Below are 19595 nucleotides of genomic sequence, written 5' to 3' on the forward strand. Positions count from 1 at the left end.
ATGCTTAGTGGTATGTTCACTCTGCTCATTTCATTTCATATTAATTTTTAACATAATAATATAGCTCCTGATATACCTTTTCCCATATATAAATAAATCTCGTATATAATACCCCAACCCTTAGTTTAATTATAAATTATACTTTTATCCCATATTCCCGACAAAACCCACTTAATACACCACTGTGCGGTAAAGGTAATCTAATCCTGTCATTAAACCCCGCCCATAATTTTAACCCATGATTAAATCCTAATTAATCCCAAACCGCTAAGGATTAAAATCCTAGCGCCCCCCTCCCCCCCCCCCCGAAGCCTATCCTCATATCATCCGCACACATTCCTCACCTGACTATCGTCCGATCACCAGTGCCCACATCCAACAGTCCATAGCCATATTGGCTTCACCTGACAGCTCACCTTTACCCACCCGATAAAATGGTTTTTCCAGGCCCCATCTCTGCTACGTGTCAAGCATTGGCATTGATCGGGTGACCTGATCCAAAATGGATCTTGAAACCTCTAAGTCTTCAAAAATCAAAAATAGAGTATCGCAAAGAAAAATTGAAGGAATGGCAGAAAACAGAGTTAAACAAAGAATGAAGTCTAGTTGCACCGGATCCGTCGAATCGACCAAATCAACGAACCAAATTGAATCAGCGATATCGCATTGGAATAGGCAAGTGGAGTGTATTGGAGGCAGCCTTATGGGAATTGCAATCGCGATCCAGCGAAACAACGTGAACCGTTGATCGAGAACGTAGATCAACAGTCCATATCAACTACCAATATCGCATCGCATGGAACCAAAGGGAAGTTAAAACGTGTGTATGTTGAATACCCGCAGACCACAGGATCGAGAGATCTCATCATCCAATTGATATTGGGTGCTAAAGTAATCAGACTTTAATTAAGAAATCGGACCCGAACTTTAATAGATTGGGAGTTTATAATTCCCATTAGGTCTGTAAATTTGGTTAAGTGTCGGGCAAGTTGTTCACCCGAAATCGATGTGGACTGTCAGATCCACTAAGTGTAGATCAACGGTGAAGGACTATCGAGCAAGTTTTGTTTGATCAGGAAGACATTAGTCGTTGATCTGATGGCAGAAGAGGCGGAGATTTATTCGCATCGCAAATGTTAAATAGGGTTTTAACGGGCGTGAATGAATGTGATATGCAATTGCAATCAGGGTGGACCCAAAAGGAATTATAGATGCGGCTGTATAAAATTTGAAGTCTAATAATAAGCTTTTTCCTATATATTTCTGTGTATTCCCACTATAGACCAAATACAAAGGGATTATGACCGTAGTGCTTGCGACTTGCGATAGCAATGCAAAAATGAACTCGATAGGATTATAGGTCAGATTCAATATCATTTGAAGTCCGGCTTGGCGGAAATTCTCACTGTTTTGGTGTATTTCTCTTGTAAATAGAGGAACGTATTCCCGGGGATTTCCCCTGCGCTGGTCCTTTCCGTTTGAAAACAAGTGGCCACCATACCTTGGAGCATTTTGCAATGATTGTTTAACGCTCAATAGGTATTTGAACGGACAGCGGCCGGGAGCCAGAGAGCCCAAGAAGGGGGATTGAACCAACAACACCGACAGGCTTAAAATCCATTCTATGGCAGCACAGAGAGGGGAGCAGTTGCTCAATGACAAAGAAGAGAGCAAGAGAAAGCAAAAAATAGAGAGCAAGAGGGAGAGTCTGTGTACTCTTTTAAACTCAAGGATTTTGAGTAAATCCATGTTGCTTTGTCACTGTTGTGTTGAGACTCTATTCGAGCTCACACTTGTAATATTTTTCTCTTAAAGACATAACATAGAGGTCAACACTGAAAGCTGGACCAGGAGACGTAGCTAGGAAATATGGTGAACTTCTTGATTATTTTGTTGTGTTGATGTGTGTGTTTATTATGTTTTATAACCGTTCATTGTCTATATTATTCACAATCTTTTCAATCCGTTGCACTAAATAATATAGGCATTCCTACACATGAGTTTTTAATACCTTAATATTGATTTAACATCTCATTTTCATATCATGACCCCTCCTAAAAACCGCCTTCGCCTCATAAGCGGTGCGAGGACCTTCATAACCACCTCCCCGCCTACCCAAACAACCGATTATTATCCGTAATATGAAATTCCGCGCCAATTTACCCAATACATATTAAAACCCTGAAAACCCTCATTTTCATGCATTTTACTCAGTTACACAGTGAAACCTATCAAACCCTTCTGGCGCCACCCTGAGCCTCTGAGACATGATTTCACCATGGATTCCCTCCCAAACACCTTTTGGACTCTGTCCACAGTTCTTCCCAATTTCAGTATGGTCTTCGGTCATTTCCTCATAGACATGTGTTTTATTAACAAATTGTTGTATTTTGCAGGTAATTAGCAGAAGACCAGAGCTTGGATAAACAATTTTGATACTAGTCACAAAACTTGTTTACTTCAAGACTCAAAAGGAAATCTATTTAAAAACCTTCATTCAGAAGAAGAAAACAGTTATACACAGAACATAGAAAGAAATAATTCACTCAGAGACATTGACTGTTAAAACAAAGGAACCAGATAGAGCATACAGTCAAAAGACAAGCAGATCAAACATACAGGAGTTGATCAATATCCATTACCATATGCTGATACATATAAAAAACTATATGATTCACTATTGAAATACACAGTAAAAATTTAAAATGTACAGTAAAAGTAAAAACACAGTAAAGGATATTGACGGTTCGTCAAAGTACAAGTGTATCAAATAAAAGAGTATCAGTAAAAGTGTATCAGATTGAAAAATCAAAGTGAAGATAGATGAAAAAAACAAAGCAGAAATGGTACATTTTCCAGAAATTTCTTGTTTAAGTCATAATTTTGCAGAACCTATTGTGGCCAATCCAAGATGCATTTTGAGAAACTGGAGGAGGTTGTGTTCTTAATAGGCCAATCTCCAAAAATTTATCTCACTTTTAACACAGGTATTACAAAAAGGGAGATAAATTCATATCTTCAGAGCCTATTTTTTGGACTGTGCAAAGTCCTGTTTTTGACATCGTTTTGCAAAGAATATTGTGAACAGCTGGAGCTGAATTTTGGGAAACAGAAAGAGGTTTATCTCAATAACATACTTATCTACAATAACATCTTTCACATTTTACATATATATCTCATATTGAGATATAGAAAGGTATCCCTGGACCCTAATTTTGTAGAATTTCTTGGGTAGAATGCACAAAGGAAGGAGGTAGTTAGTGAATTGGAAGCCTTATCATCAATTAAGAGTTGCTATCAAATTCAACTTTCTCTTCTTTTTCACCCTCAATCCATAAATATAGTTCCAAATAGATTCATTAGTTTTGAGTGTCCTTTATTTAAGTTCTATTAATGTAAAATAGTTTGAGATATTTGTAAAACCAATCTTGATATTTTTTCAAGATATTTCAGTTTAGAATTTGTATAAATACTTCTTCATTTGAAGTATTTTGGGGTGGATTCTTAGACATTTCTATAGACTTCTTGATCTAAAGATTGTAAAGATTTTGGAGCATTGACTGAACCAGCAAGTTGGATTAATGAATAAGGACCAGATATTTCAAAGGATTCATGTGTTGAGCGAAGTGTAGACAAGTATTCTCTCACGTTTTTGTTATCTTATTTAAAGTTCCCATTATGTTTATATGAATCTGAATGCTATAACATGGAATGATATCTCAGAATTTTCTTAATTGCACTTTATTTTGACTATTAGGCATTTAAATGTTTTCAACTCATATCTAAGTTAAGGAATTCTTAATTGCTCCTTAGTTCAGGTTGTCTCTCTATAATCTATAGCAAAGGATTCTTAATTGCCCTTTGTTTCCTATTACCTCTTTATACTCGTTTAAACCTTGGTCTACGAATTCTCAATTTCTCTCTCACCCTAGTTCAAACCACTTCATCCTTCTGCTCCAAAGACCTGCACTTCATTCTGCTATCTTTCCCTTTGAACATTCCCTTTAGTGAGTCAATCGCAGCTCTACTGCCCTTCTGTTGACTCCATAGCCCAATGGTCCAAAGACATCATTCTTTCCATCTATTTTAAGGATTCCACCACCCAATCTTCAATACAAATCAAAAACCCCTTGAACATTGAGAACTAGCCTAAAATCCCAGCAAACAAAGCTAAATCATATAGAAAGAGCCCTCTATGAGCCATAGGTTGGCTAAAACCTATGCTTAAAAGTTGGTTTGTGGTTACCTCGATGATTCTTTCTTTAACCTTGAGAAAATACTGAGTGATAACAATTACCACTATTCTTTCTTATTTGCTTGGTTACAATTCTGATCAATATGTTAATGAATCCATCTTAGGTTTCTTGTCTATCTTTTCTGCTAATTCCAAACCTATTGTTCTCTATAACTTTAGCAAATTTCTAGTTGAAGCCATCCATGAACAATTTGTCTAGTTTAATACTGAAGAAGTATTCAAGTATGCTTCAGTACTTGTATATCTTTTTATATATTTTCAGGGAGACAAGTTTCCATTTACCTTACAGAAGCTAGATGAAGAAGGCAACCAGCAATCAGTGATATTTTGGACTTCTATGGGAATGAAGGAGAAGGAAGAATTTACATATAAACATTTCATAGAATCGTTTGTTCATCCAGCTATTAATCTTATGAGAAGCAGTCCAGTACCAAGAATCAGTGATGAAATTGTGAAAGTATTGCAATTGTTTGATCAAGCCACCACAAGAGATTGGTACCTTTACCAAAACTATATAGAAATCAGATTCTATGGTTGTGATCTTCCACCCTACAAACTTCCTAAGTACCTACCTATCAGAATTTTTGCATTGGAATATATTAGATAGAGGTTAAATGCAGATGAAGTACATTTTGTAGTTTCAAAGAAGAAATCACAGTTCAAGCTAAAGGCTCAAGTTCGTCCTTTCATCTGCAACACTAGAGCAGCAGGAGAAGAAGCAGACAGGTTATTGAAAGAAATGAAGTTTGGTCTCAGCTTCACCTGGTCTTATGACCCAATGGGAGTAATTTCAAAACTCAGGGTTGAAAATAACTTTACTGTGTACCACCACACAGCCAGGCCTGAAATAGAGTAGTACAAAAATCAGTTAGAATGGAAGGAGAATACCCGTCAAGAAGCTGAAGAACAGGTAGTCTCTACTTCAAATGTACAAACTCCACTTGCACAGGAAAAGACAGCTAAATGGGGAAAGGAATAACACTCATCCCCTACAACTGAAGCATCCAGCCAAGGTTTTAGAATTGTACATAGAAAGAAGAGACCTAGGATCTTTGTGAAGGTTAGTACAAAAAATGAGCCACAAAAAACAACATTTGATGGACTTGGAGAGACTTTTCTTTTTACACAGTCTGGTGGATAGTCTACACAATCCCCCACTCATTCCACTACTTCTCAAGAACAACAAGTGATTTAGACTAGTGCAACCAGTCAGAAGGAAAAAGAAGATGATATCTTGCATGTCTTTAGTGAAATTAAGAAGAAGAATGAGGAATTAAAGTTGAACACTTATACTCAATTCTGGAAACACTCTTCCAGTTCTCAAGCTAGACTTCTTTCAGTCTTTGACTCTGAAAAGGGTAAGATGCAGATGGCTTTCTTACAAGCTCAAATTCCACAGCCCAAGACTCCTGCACATTATCAAAAATAATCCTCCTTTGAGTTTAATGTAAAAGATGTGCATCCAATTGACCAAATTGAGATGCACAAACAGACTAGCCAAATGATTTCTTCCAATTTAACTCACACTGCCATGAGTTTGTCAAAGTTGCAGGTCACTTTGGCCAATACGCAGTCACAGCTCAAGTTGGAAAAATTTTCCTCATTGGCAAAGGACACCAAGATCAAATCTTTTGAAGATCTAGTGCTGAAGATGGGATATGATCCCTCAAATATAAATGATGTAGAAGAACTTGTCAGGAAGAAAAATGTTGAGCTCTCAGCATTAAGGAAGCAGCTCAAACTGCCAGCTTCTGATGACCCAATGACCAAGGAGATTAAAGAAACTGAGACTTAGAAATCTAACACAATGAAGCTCATCGTGTTGAAAATAGCAACAAGAAATGCTAAAAATAGCGTTACTATAAATAGCATTTCAGGATATACTCCAACTCTGTTGGAAATAGAAAAAAAGAGAAATGCTAAAAATAGCATTTCTATGAATAGCATTTCGGGATACATTCTAATTTTAGTTAGTCCCTGAACTAAAATTGAGAATTAAAATTTGAATTTGACCTTAGCAATTGTTTGAAAAATAATTAATTAATTCATCTTGAGTAAAATAGTTGGAGAAAATCAAATATGAAGTCTATGTGAAGACATGCAACAGTTATCCCTTTGATTGAGGAAGTTATCCCTTAATTAAGGAGATAAGGATGAGTTGTATTTGAGTTGTAATTAGTTAGCTCAGTTAACAGAGTAAAGTCCAGTTAAATTAGTTCCAAATAGTTGGAGGAACTAATTGTGAGTTCAGTCAGTTAATGCATGCATGCATGCAACTAGTGTTCTCCAAATAACTGAATATTCTCTCATAAATAACTCATGCATGTCAGTTCAGATAGAGACCCAGTTGAGATTAAAGGAAGGGATAATGTACTATCAGTTGAAGGAATTTTCCTATATAGGAAACTCATCCATGCAGAAGGAATTAACTCCTTCAGGATTGCGCAGTTATTTCAGAGGTCAGAGCAGTGTGTGAGGGATTATTACACACATGTGGCAGCTTGAGAACCCAGGAGAATCTGCGCAAAAGAAATAGGAGGCTTCGAGGGCTGAAGGAAGACATATGTGTTGTCTATTCTGTCTATGAGCAGCAGTGAGGGATTGTACTAAGAGCTGGATAGATTGAGAGCTAAAGCTTTGTGTAATCCTGAGATATCTCCACTTGTATGATAATACAGATAGCGGGGTGTTTAGCTGAGGCTTTCCCCAGAGTATTATTTTGTGTTTCATGTGTGATTGAATCTTCTTCTCTGTTATATGTGTTCTGTTTGATCTTGCTCAAAATCGATTAAGCTTCTGCAAGTTTGATTATAGAAGTAGATTAAGTATTTTGCTTTAGTACATTGTATTATCAAGTTATCTACAGTGAGAATTTCTACATGGTATCGGAGGTAGCTGATCCATAGAGAAATTCCTACATGGTATCAGAGCCAAGTTTGTCGGAACTGTGAACAATATACGAAGAAGATAATTCGAAGTAAAAAATAAATAAATAAAAATAAAATATAAAAAATTGGGTCGTGAGTTTGCAGAGCAGATATGAAATTTTTTGTGCAAAATTTTCAAAAAAAATTAGCAAATCTAGATTGCTTGTGAAAAATATCTAAATTCAAAAAAAAAAAATCGGCTAAATTGGAGTTCGGATGAGGGAGATATCGTTGATTTAAAATCAGCTCTTTTTCCAAAAAATTTCGTGATGGTGGGAAAGATGAAACAGATTGGTGTGCTAGTCAAGAACCTGTATGCACTTGAGGTTCAAGATGCATTCAAAGCCTTAAGGAGCAAGGCAAAGGTTAGATACATGGTGGTTGAGAGGGAGAGTAAATTACCTCTGAACATGCAGCCACAGAAGAAGTCTCAGATAATTGTGGAGGAGCCACAATTGGAGAAGCAACTTCAGGAAGTTGTGGAGAAGCCACAACTAGAGAATTTGAGAGGAGACTGAGTGGCGGAATCCACTCATGCAGAGACCTCCAGTAGGGGGAAATTTCAAGCCAAGTGGGAAGAGGGATCACATGCAACCATACCTCTAGGTGTGAGGTGGGGCGATGCGAAGTGATTGTCCCAAGAAGGCTGAAATAGGGGTAGGACCTTTGAGATACCCAGCCTCTTGGATTAGACCTTGCTACGGGAGCCTCGACGAGGAGTAGTAGGACTAGCTGAGTGGGTAGAGATGGATGTGGATGGAGTAGCAGAAAGAGCTACAATGCAGGAATCCCAAGGAAGTGCAGAGCTAGCAAGCTACAACAATGTGAGAGGCATAGGAGTGTTGCACCAGTGCAGGATGGCACAGATGTGAAATGGTGAGAGTTGCAGGGAGTGTTGAGGCAATGCAGAGGTCAAAGAGGGAGCACTTGTCAGTGGCAGATGGAGCTTCAAGATCAGAGGGTGTATCTAACCCAATAGGGAGGTTAGTTAGGAGATCAGTTACTTACTTCTTAGTAACTGAGTTTCAGTGCAGCAATGGGCAGCACGATGCAACATGATGAGAGGAGGTGCAGTGCGGATGCAATGCTGGGAGATAAGACCAGTAGCAACACGGATGCAGCAGGAGGAATAATTGTGATTGATGCAGTCAGAGATTAAAGTGATAGAGGCTAGAGCAGTTAGATACTGAAGAGTACAGAGGTGTAGAGTTTTAGTTGACAGAGGCAATAGCAGTCAGAGAATTTGATGACAGAGGCATCATTCTGATTCAGGTTGGATATTTTTTGTTTCTAGAGTTGTTGGAGCAACAACACTTGAGAAAAGTGTTGCATGCAGAACATTCCAAAGGTTTAGGATCAGGTTTGAGTTGAATGCCTTTCTTGTTGAGAGGGAGTGTTGAAAGTAGCAACAAGAAATGCTAAAAATAGCATTTCTATAAATAGCATTTCAGGATATACTCCAACTCTGCTGGAAATAGCAAAAAATAGAAATGCTAAAAATAGCATTTCTATAAATAGAATTTCATGATACATTCCAATTTTAGTTAGTCCCTGAACTAAAATTGAGAATTAAAATTCGAATTTGATCTTAGAAGCTATTTGAAAAATAATTAATTAATTCATCTTGAGTTAATTAGTTGGAGATAATCAAACATGGAGTCTATGTGAAGACATGCAACAGTTATCCCTTTGATTGAGGAAGTTATCCCTTAATTAAGGAGATAAGGATGAGTTGTATTTGAGTTGTAATTAGTTAGCTCAGTTAACTGAGTTAAGTCCAGTTAAATTAGTTCCAAACAGTTGGAGGAACTAATTGTGAGTTCAATCAGTTAATGCATGCATGCATGCAACTAGTGCTCTGCAGATAACTAAATATTCCCTCATAAATAACTCATGCATGTCAGTTCAGACAGAGACCAGTTGAGATTAAAGGAAGGGACAGTGTACTATCAGTTGGAGGAATTTTCCTATATAGGAAACTCATCCATGCAGAAGGAATTAACTCCTTCAGGATTGCGCAATTATTTCAGAGGTCTGAGCAGTGTGTGAGGGATTATTACACACAAGTGGTAGCTTGAGGACCTAGGAGAATCTGTGCAAGGAAATAGGAGGCTTGGAGGACTGAAGGAAGACATATGTGTTGTCTATTTTGTCTATGAGCAGCAGTGAGGGATTTTACTGAGAGCTGGATAGCTTGTGAGCTAAAGCTTTGTGTAATCCTAAGATATTTCCACTTGTATGATAATACAGATACTGGGGTTTTTAGCTAAGGCTTTCCCTAGAGTATTCTTCTATGTTTCATGTGTGATTGAATCTTATTCTCTATTATATGTGTTCTGTTTGATCTTGCTCAAAATAAATTAAGCTTCTGCAAGTTTGATTCTAGAAGTAGATTAAGTATTTTGCTTTAGTACATTGCATTATCAAGTGATCTACAATGAGAATTTCTACATGGTATCAGAGGTAGCTAATCCATAGAGAAATTTCTACACATCATGGAACAAAATTTGCAAATAAAATAGATGGAGGGGCAAATGGAAAAATTGGTCAAAGAGAAAGAGGAAGTTGTGAAAAGGGCTCAAATTCCAATGGATGTAGTTCCTCTTACAATACTCTCTATAACCAAAGTTTCTACTTCAAGCACAATAGCAACTACAGGTACAGCAGAAGGAGCTGAACAACTTGCAGAAGTTGTTCAGAACCTGTCCATTCAGACAGTTGAAATCAAGAAGTTACAGGATGAACTGAAGGAATTAAAACATATGAAAACAGTGGCAGACAGTTCACATGCAGCCGAGTTGCAGAGGGAAAAAAGTCAAATTAAATTTTTACATGAACAAATCAAATAATGTTACCTTGGAAACAAACTAGGTTTGGCAAAGGAGATTTTATGGGAAGAGATTACTGAATCAGTCAAGGATATCTGGCCCTATATCAAGATAATATTTTATCAAACATTTGTTGGAGAAAGCTCAGGAAGCTATTGAAACTATCTCCAAGGAAATTAAGGACATGCCAAAAGTTACCATTGAGGTAATCAAGTTTTTGAATTCTAAGGACAGCTATGAGCTTGAAGAATTAGGTATAAATGACAGGACAACAACCATGCTTGAAGTGAAGAAAATCATCACAAAGAAAAACCTCATTCTTCAGTTGGAGGGAAAATGCAACAACGTTAATGTCATAGTTCAAAGATTTTTCAGTAGGTTAGAACCCTTGACCAGCAGGAGTTTGCCCTCTATGCTTGTGATAAACGAAAAATTAATGCCCGTTGAAGATTGTGTTCGAAAGCTTACAGAGGTAGGTACCAATGCAGCTTCAGTTTCAAACATAAGAGGTGCAACAACACCAAGGGTTGTGTTGAATGCACTCAGAGATGCCTTTTTATTTCTAAATGAAATCAGACATATATTTCCAGTAAAACCTACTTTTAATAAGTATACAAAAACGAATGAAGTTTACCAAAGAATAACTAAGTTATCTATCCCAGATAAGAAACATTGGGAACAATTAACTGATTTACTTGACCGAAAAGAGGATCAAACAACATTCAATGTTTCCAAGAACGGATCATCAACAGTTCAACAGTTTTCAATGTTTCCAGGAACAGTCATCAACAGCTCAACACCAAAATAGTGACAGGTCGACTATCAATTTATATTCCTGATTTTGTATTGATCTATTTTTGTAAATTTCTTTAAGATATTTTCTTAGCTCTAAGATTTTATAAATAACTCCCTTCCACGAGTTATCAAAGTTTTCACCCTTGAAAGAAACATTTGTAAGCATTAAATGTACTTGCCTTTTTCTGAATCATTAATACAAAAGCAAAGGATTCTAAGTTTTAATTCATACAGTTTTGTGTTCCCTGTAAGTTTTCCAGTTTTCATTTATTGTGTTCTTTCTTCATATTCTTAAGTTTCACGAAGATAAATGGGTAGGAATAATTGTGTTTCAATTTACTCCTATAAGCTTTTGAAGTGATCACCTTTAAAGAGAATGAATTATATAAACTGTTTGTTTAATTAATTCCCTCTAAATCATAAAATCATCAACATCTTTTGTAATCTTAGGCATATTCTATTAAACTTTCTGAACATTGTTTGAAGGTTTTCTTACTTATGATTATTTAATTTTCTATTTGAAAATTGTAATAGTTATATCATCTTTTAGTTTCTACTCATCACTAAACAAGCTATATCACTATGTGGATTTTAATAGCAACCCTTTGTTTAAATATTAATACTAATCAAAATGTTAGGTATGATTGTTTTAATTCTAGTTCATACATTGGTCCTCCAAAATTTAAAAAAAAAACCCTCCAAAACAAATATCTTAGATGCCCTAGCATGATAGCTAACCATTATCATCTCAAAGATACAACATCAATCTAGCGTCGTAGCCGGGGACTCAAATTTCATTAAGTTTTCCTGGGTCAATGATATAATTCCTAGTCCTTTAAGGTGACTAAAGGTCTAGATAGGTCAAAATACTTCACCTGGCGACTCCACTGTAATAAAATGGCACCTTTTAAGCACTATATCCCATTCTGAATCTGACATAGTTAATCCTTTGTCAGATCCAGAAAGACTTGTGAGAAAGGCTAGTTCTAGAAGAAGACATCAACCATCTTCTTCTACTTCAACCTTGTAGTCTGAAGATATATTACAATTTTATCCCTATAGTAACATTCCATCCAATCCAAATTTCACTCACTTATCACCAAGGGTTGCTAAACTCTTAGATAGGGGAGTTGATTTCAAATCCGCTTTCCTTATTCATTCACTTGAATGTCATCTAGAACCCCACTTCCACCAGGATCACCTAAATCTAAGTCTGACCTAGCTTTTCATTTACCTAAATACAAACCTACAGAATTTATATCCCCCACTACCTATTCATTTCATTCCACTTCTGAACAACCTGAATCTTCTACTTCTAAACAACCTAAAGGGACCTTTGCTATATATTCAAATCCACTCTTTGAAACTAAAGAGGATATTCATTCTCAGGTCCACAAGTTAGTTATTAAGACTCCTTTAAAATCATTTAGGAAGTCTCCACCTTCTTTATCTCCTCCTTCTTCACCCCCACATAGTAATTCACCCCTTCTATCACCATCTTCCTCTTCTCTATCATCATCTTCACAAACATCTCATACATCATCTTCTACTATGGCATTCCAACCCATTGTACAAGCAAGATATGCAGCTTTAGTTTTACCTCCAGTCCTTGATGCTTTCCCTAATGGATATTTAAAGCACCTTCCTAGATATAATGGAGAAACTGGTCCCTCAGCTGAGGACCATCTTCAAGAATTTCTAGACTTTGCAGATAACATGAACATAGAACAAGAAAATGTTTACATGAGGTTGTTTGTTCAGTCTCTTGAGGGAAATGTGAGGACTTGGTTTAGGCAGTTACCTGCAAATTCCATTAGAAACTGGGAAGAGCTAACAAATATATTCAAAAATCAATGGGGGGTGAAAAAAGATGCTTTATTCTTTTTGACTGAGTTTGAAGAACTTAAGAGAAATTTTGGTGAACCTATCTCTGATTTTATCAAAAGGTTTAATAAAATTTATCATAAGATGCCCCCTGATTGCAAACCCCCTGTAGCAGCAGCCAAGTCTAGGTTTTCAAAATCTTTTGAAGATTATTTTTTTGTGATGTTAAGAGAAAGAACTTCAAGGACTATTGAAGATATGAAAACTAATGATATAGAGGTGGAATCAAATAGAGCTGCCTCATCCACTTTAAAGGCTAAAGAGTAAAAGACCCAAAGAAAACTTAAATCAAGTCAAGCGGCCTTCACTTCCTCTAAGACTAAAACTGAAGTTTCTAAAATAGATGAGATAACTTCACTTCTTAGAAATATATCTAATAGAATTTCCAAGATTGAGACTCAACCTAGAACAGTTCAAAAAACGATCACTCGACCCCAAAATCAAAATCAAGGTCAATACAAAAGAAATATGCAATTACAAATTCTTCAAAGGCCTAGTAATGATCAGTAGGTTCCAACTCCTTTACTGATAGATGATCAACAACCTGATGACAATACTATGACTATCATTGAAAACATTAACAATATGGATACCTCTTTTGGTCACACCTCTATTATTCCTCTCTCTCAACAAAAGTAGGTTCAAGAAGATCAAGACTCCTCACAGGCTTTCAAATACCATACCTTCTCTGAATTCCTAATTGCAGAGCTAAACAGAAGATATGATATTAGGCCTAGAGCTGGTCCTTGAGGACCTTCTAAGGAACCTCCAACAATTGAACCTCGTACCAAAGCCGTTGAAACTCAGACAACTATTATTTGACCATTAAATCAGTCAATTGACACTGCTCAAATTGAAAAAATTGTTTTAACTGCATTTAATGTTGAAAAGGAGTTACAAAGAGTTAAAATCCCTATACCACTTTCAGGACTTTCTAAAAACCATGGATATAAAAATCAAGTCTCCAAATGGATACAAAACACCTCGGTTGATGTTGAAAGTGATATTATTAGTCTTCAAGATGAAAAATCAGCAGTTGTCTTTGGTCCTAGTTCAGATATGATATATGAAATAGTACCCCTTTTCTATGTGACTCTTAAAACAAATGATTCTATGCTATACAATTGTATGCTTGATTCTGGAGCATCACAGGCTATGAGGTACGGGAAAGTGCGTGAAGCAACTTGCGCGAACGATCGAACCACTTGAAATCATCAGAAATTTCCAAGGTGCGGAAACCTGGTTCTAGCACCCTCCCATGCGACTTCGGGTGAGACCTCAGTCCGTACTCTGCGGACTGTTGCCGAAAGGGCCAGTAGTACCAAGATTTTTTTGGCTAACTCTGAACTTGGGTCAGGCCCCAATAAGCCAACAAATGGTTCCATTTCCGGGATCGGGATCTACATAAGAGATGTCTGATGTCGTATCACTGGAATCTGACAAAGAAAGGAATTGAAGAGTGGTTGGACAGAAAGATTCACGAGTTCACAGCGTAGGAAAATAGGAATCCACGGTTATCAAAGGAAGAGTGGTTAGATTTCTACTTATATACGGAAATCCACGAAATTTTCTTTGCATCCTTCCCCTCTGAGTTGTACGAGTGGATCACGAAGCTAGAAGATAGTCAAGGAAGGTGTAGGCTTGATAAACCTATTGTGTGGACTCTAGAGTTGGTGCGCAGACTAGAAGCATTGGAAGATAAGATCGCGCATGTTGTGGATCATTGGCTCGATCGAATTATAGGAGGGTTTATCACCGAGTTCATGGTAGATACTTCAGTCAGCTATAGCGAGGCGGAACGACGCTTCCTCAAAGGACCGTGAGGTAAGTACATTAAATCTTTGAACACTTGGATTAAAATGTTACTGTGTGAAAAGTAGGTTATGCGAATAAATTGATGTTTGGGGCTACGCGAAGTGGGAGGATCTACAAAAATGAAGGTAGCGTAGAACTAGAGTCTAGCCCCTTGATTTCACCTTCGCGGGAAAGCGAGGAAGAGCTCGCGAAAGTTTCACCAAGAAGCACGATCAGTGTGATAAAGCAGCGAATTCCGTGCATACCACCCCCACCTACACCACCACCAGTTTCACCATCTTCACCCTCGTCTTCGCCCACACCACCTCCGCCGCCACCACCGTTCAATATGGCAAGCATGATAAAGTTGTTGGTGTTCAAAGGAGTAGGGAATGAAGATCCAGACCAATTTTGGTTTGTGGTAAAGGTTTGTCAGGCGGAAAGAGTCGATAGTGCGGACACAACCAACCTCCCTAGGAGCCTAAGACTCTCTAGTGACAAACAAGACAAACAAGAGCAATCCTTCTCTAAACATGCATTTACTATACGAGAAATCAAGTGTTTAGATCCTACCTGTATTCCAAAGCTGTTGTAGCAATCCAGCCTCGCTGATCCGGATGAGCTCCTCCTTCACTTCGAAACCTGCATTCACTAACAATCAAACGATTAAATAGCACTTGATAATCTCATAAAATAAAACATATTTAACACATAGACCAAGGAGTACATGAAACAACTCATAAATAACAAGTTATTGAGAAGAATGGACTCATTTGCATTAATAGGAAACAAAAGGAACAATTACAACCTGAGCCTTGGTGTTGTGCAAGTCCCTCCCAAGGTCCATCAAGAGTTCTCCTTTACTTTGACAAAGCTCACCCACTTCCAAATAGAGCAAGCAAAGATGGCAATCTCTCCTCACAAGCTTCTAAATGGGAGTCCTAATTCCAGCAGCATCTACCCTTAGAAATGTTTAGCTTTCAACCTCTCCTCCTTCTGGCCCAATGCCTGTATTTATAGTGCTCTAGAGGAAGTTATTCAGGTCCACCATCAATGGGATAATCCCCTCTTTGGATGGGATAGCTCCCTTATTGATGGGATAAGTTCCTCTTTGGTAGGGGTACATGAACCATCTGGAGACGCTCAATACACGTCGAACAACCTTCTAGAATGCTATAGAAATGACCACAAGTAACTTTTTAAAGATGAAACTTGCGCATTTTGACCTTTACAGGGGTACGCACCTGCCCCTTTACACACAGAGCGTACAAGTACGCAGCTTTTGTGAACATTGGGTGCGTACCCGCAGGTAAGGTTGAGAGAACCTGTGTACCCAGAGATAAATACATTTATAAAGACTTTCTCTCTTTTTGGAGTTTGACATGGAGAGCAGAGGCATAAGACTTGCCTAAGAGGATAGCATGATTGTTGATAGAGCCATACTAACTGTAAATAGCCATGGTGACATTTTTTAGTGTAACAGATTGCCCCCTAAAGTGCGAAGCCTGTAATAGATTAGGGTTTTGTATTATCTAGGAAGGGTGAAGCGCTTTATCATTTCAAGGATTATCTCGTGGAGAGCCTGGTCAGAACCTGCAATTTTCAACACAAAATACATGTATAAGATTATATCATCACTGAGGTAGGCATTCCCATACTCAGATCAAAACTTTAACTAACAGACTAACTACTCTGATACAGGAATGATCTTGCAGTACATCATAATCATAGACTTTTGTAGACACAGTATGGGCGCAGCCATCTGTTTATGATTAGTCTACTTAGATAATGAATACAAAACTCCTCGCAGCCTGGATGGTGGAAACTAGATCCAGGGTCTTCATTTCTACTTCCCGAATTGGTACGATTCTAGCCATGCGAATAAATGAGTTGATGTCGAACATGGTAGAAACCACTTGATTACCAGTCAATGATGTAAACTGTTAACAAGTGTGAGAGAGACCACCAGTAATGTCAATGGTTCTCAAAGTACCCAGTACAATCCATGAGATGTGAATGAATGAGTTGATGTCGAACATTTCACGGAATCCTTTGATCGAAAGTCAATGATGTAAACTGACGTCAAAGGCGAGAAACCTGCCATTGATGCATGCAGACTTCAAGGTACTGACGATTTCTAAGTCATCTCTCTAGATAATGTGTTGATGTCGATAGAAAGCGACCCGTTGCAGGCAAGCCCACAACACGAAATCATTTGTTCAAGTTGAAGAAATGTTGCTGTAAGGACTGACTCAGGGATGGTCAAAATGGATGACAAGGTATTTTGCAGATGAAAGTTTTGTTTGCAGACCTCTTGAACACATAACGACACAACAGATGGTTTGGTGATGAATGACTCAAAGTTAATCCCCGGAACCCGGCTGAAGTCTTTCAAAGTGGTTTGATCAACTGTGAGGTAAAGGATTTCCCAACCCAGGTGAATGAAAAGTGTCGTGTCCAAGAGTGGTAATAAAGTTTCTTCTGAGACAAAAGATAACAAATAGGCTCATTCCTCTCTCTTTTCCCCCACCATTTCTGGCAAGTACCTCTTTATTTTTAACAAGCTTGAGGAGGATAACATATGCTTGATTATAAGCTCATCCTTCGGATGAGTCCAACCTAGTTTTGATTCGAACCCTAGGAAGGAGTGGTTTGTTCCTGTTTGTAATTGAACAGGTCCTTTACTGTGAAATGTTTAACGAGCCCAGTATAGGAGAAACTCGGCGTTTTTCAATTTTAGAGAGTCTGAAAAACTTAAGAAGACTCCAGGTTGAACTTTTTCGTAAATTTGTGTCCCTCAAGCCCGAAAAAGTATAAAATAATACCTGGGGGAACCGCTTGATCTTGCAACCAAGGAGTACTTTCATAATTAGTGTCTCTGACCTGAAAAGTAAAAAGCGATCAAGGACACGTCGTTTTATTTCCATATCGAGTTTGAAACGACAAAAACCCGGCAATCTTTTCTTGTTTTTACGGTCAGAAAAGGGCTATAAGGGGACCGTCTTTTAATTCCGTTTTAACGAGTGTAAAAGAAACGCTCGGCAATCTTTTCATATTTTAGGAGTCTGAAAAGGGCTTAAAAAGAGAACTCCAAGGTTTCATTTTTTCATAAGTTTTAACGAGTTCGAAAAAATGATAAAAATGTACTCATGGTTTTCATTTTTTGTAAGTTTTAATGAGTTCGAAAAAATGATAAAAATGTACTCATATGGCCGACTTTCAATTTAATTTACGAGCAGGAAAAGACGGAAAGAACTCGGCATTTTCATTTGTTTTACGAGAATGAAAGATAGCAAAAAAAATTTCGGGATTTTCATGAGTTTAACGAGTCTTGAAAATAACTGAAATTTACTCGAGATAGGTTTCATTTTTATAAAAGCTTGAAACAGATAAAAACTATGCTTCAAAGTAGTTTCATTTGTACACAAGCTTGAAACAGAGAGAAAACTGTGCTTGATGCCCCCTAAGCGTAACTGCTAGAGCGCATGCCCCCCAGCTTCATTTCATTCAACCAGTTGGATGAAATGAAGGTTGAGTTACGAGATCATTTGAAAGACTTGACCTAAAACTGTAAGAAAATTATGAAAAAACTAAAATAAATAACCTAAATATACAACTTAACATTTATGAGATCTAGTCAAACTCTCGACTCAATTAGAGGAGGATTTGGTTCATTTTTTAACGAGCTTGACACGGGAAAAGAACTATGCTTGGATTCGGTTTCATGTTTACGCAAGCTTGAAACGAAAAACTATGCTTGTTATAAGTTCACATGCCCCCAGCATAATGATGCAAATCAAGGTACATGCCCCCCAAGCTTCATTGCATTCAATGAGGTGGATGGAAAGAGTCGATAGTGCGGACACAACCAACCTCCCTAGGAGCCTAAGAATCTCTAGTGACAAACAAGACAAACAAGAGCAATCCTTCTCTAAACATGCATTTACTATACGAGAAATCAAGTGTTTAGATCCTACCTGTCAACGTTGTTGTAGCAGTCCAGCCTCGCTGATCCGGATGAGCTCCTCCTTCACTTCGAAACCTGCATTCACTAACAATCAAATGATTAAATAACACTTGATAATCTCATAAAATAAAACATATTTAACACATAGACCAAGGAGTACATGAAACAACTCATAAATAACAAGTTATTGAGAAGAATGGACTCATTTGCATTAATAGGAAACAAAAGGAACAATTACAACCTGAGCCTTGGTGTTGTGCAAGTCCCTCCCAGGGTCCATCAAGAGTTCTCCTTTACTTTGACAAAGCTCACCCACTTCCAAATAGAACAAGCAAAGATGGCAATCTCTCCTCACAAGCTTCTAAATGGGAGTCCTAATTCCAGCAGCATCTACCCTTAGAAATGTTTAGCTTTCAACCTCTCCTCCTTCTGGCCCAATGCCTGTATTTATAGTGCTCTAGAGGAAGTTATTCAGGTCCACCATCAATGGGATAATCCCCTCTTTGGGTGGGATAGCTCCCTTATTGATGGGATAAGTTCCTCTTTGGTAGGGGTACATGAACCATCTGGAGGTGCTCAATACACGTCGAACAACCTTCTAGAATGCTCTAGAAATGACCACAAGTAACTTTTTAAAGATGAAACTTGCGCATTTTGACCTTTACAGGGGTACGCACCTACCCCTTTACACACAGACCGTACAAGTACGCAGCTTTTGTGAACATTGGGTGCGTACCCGCAGGTAAGGTTGAGAGAACCTGCGTACCCAGAGATAAATACATTTATAAAGACTTTCTCTCTTTTTGGAGTTTGACATGGAGAGCAGAGGCATAAGACTTTCCTAAGAGGATAGCATGACTGTTGATAGAGCCATACTAACTGTAAATAGCCATGGTGACATTTTTTAGTGTAACAGATTGCCCCCTAAAGTGTGAAGCCTGTAATAGATTAGGGTTTTGTATTATCTAGGAAGGGTGAAGCACTTTATCATTTCAAGGATTATCTCGTGGAGAGCCTGGTCAGAAACTGCAATTTTCAACACAAAATACATGTATAAGATTATATCATCACTTAGGTAGGCATTCCCATACTCATATCAAAACTTTAACTAACAGACTAACTACTCTGATATAGGAATGATCTTG

Source organism: Pinus tabuliformis, chromosome 9, assembly GCF_031772625.1.
Source record: "Pinus tabuliformis cultivar Carrire ecotype Pingquan chromosome 9, CPIR1, whole genome shotgun sequence".
NCBI lineage: Eukaryota > Viridiplantae > Streptophyta > Pinopsida > Pinales > Pinaceae > Pinus > Pinus tabuliformis.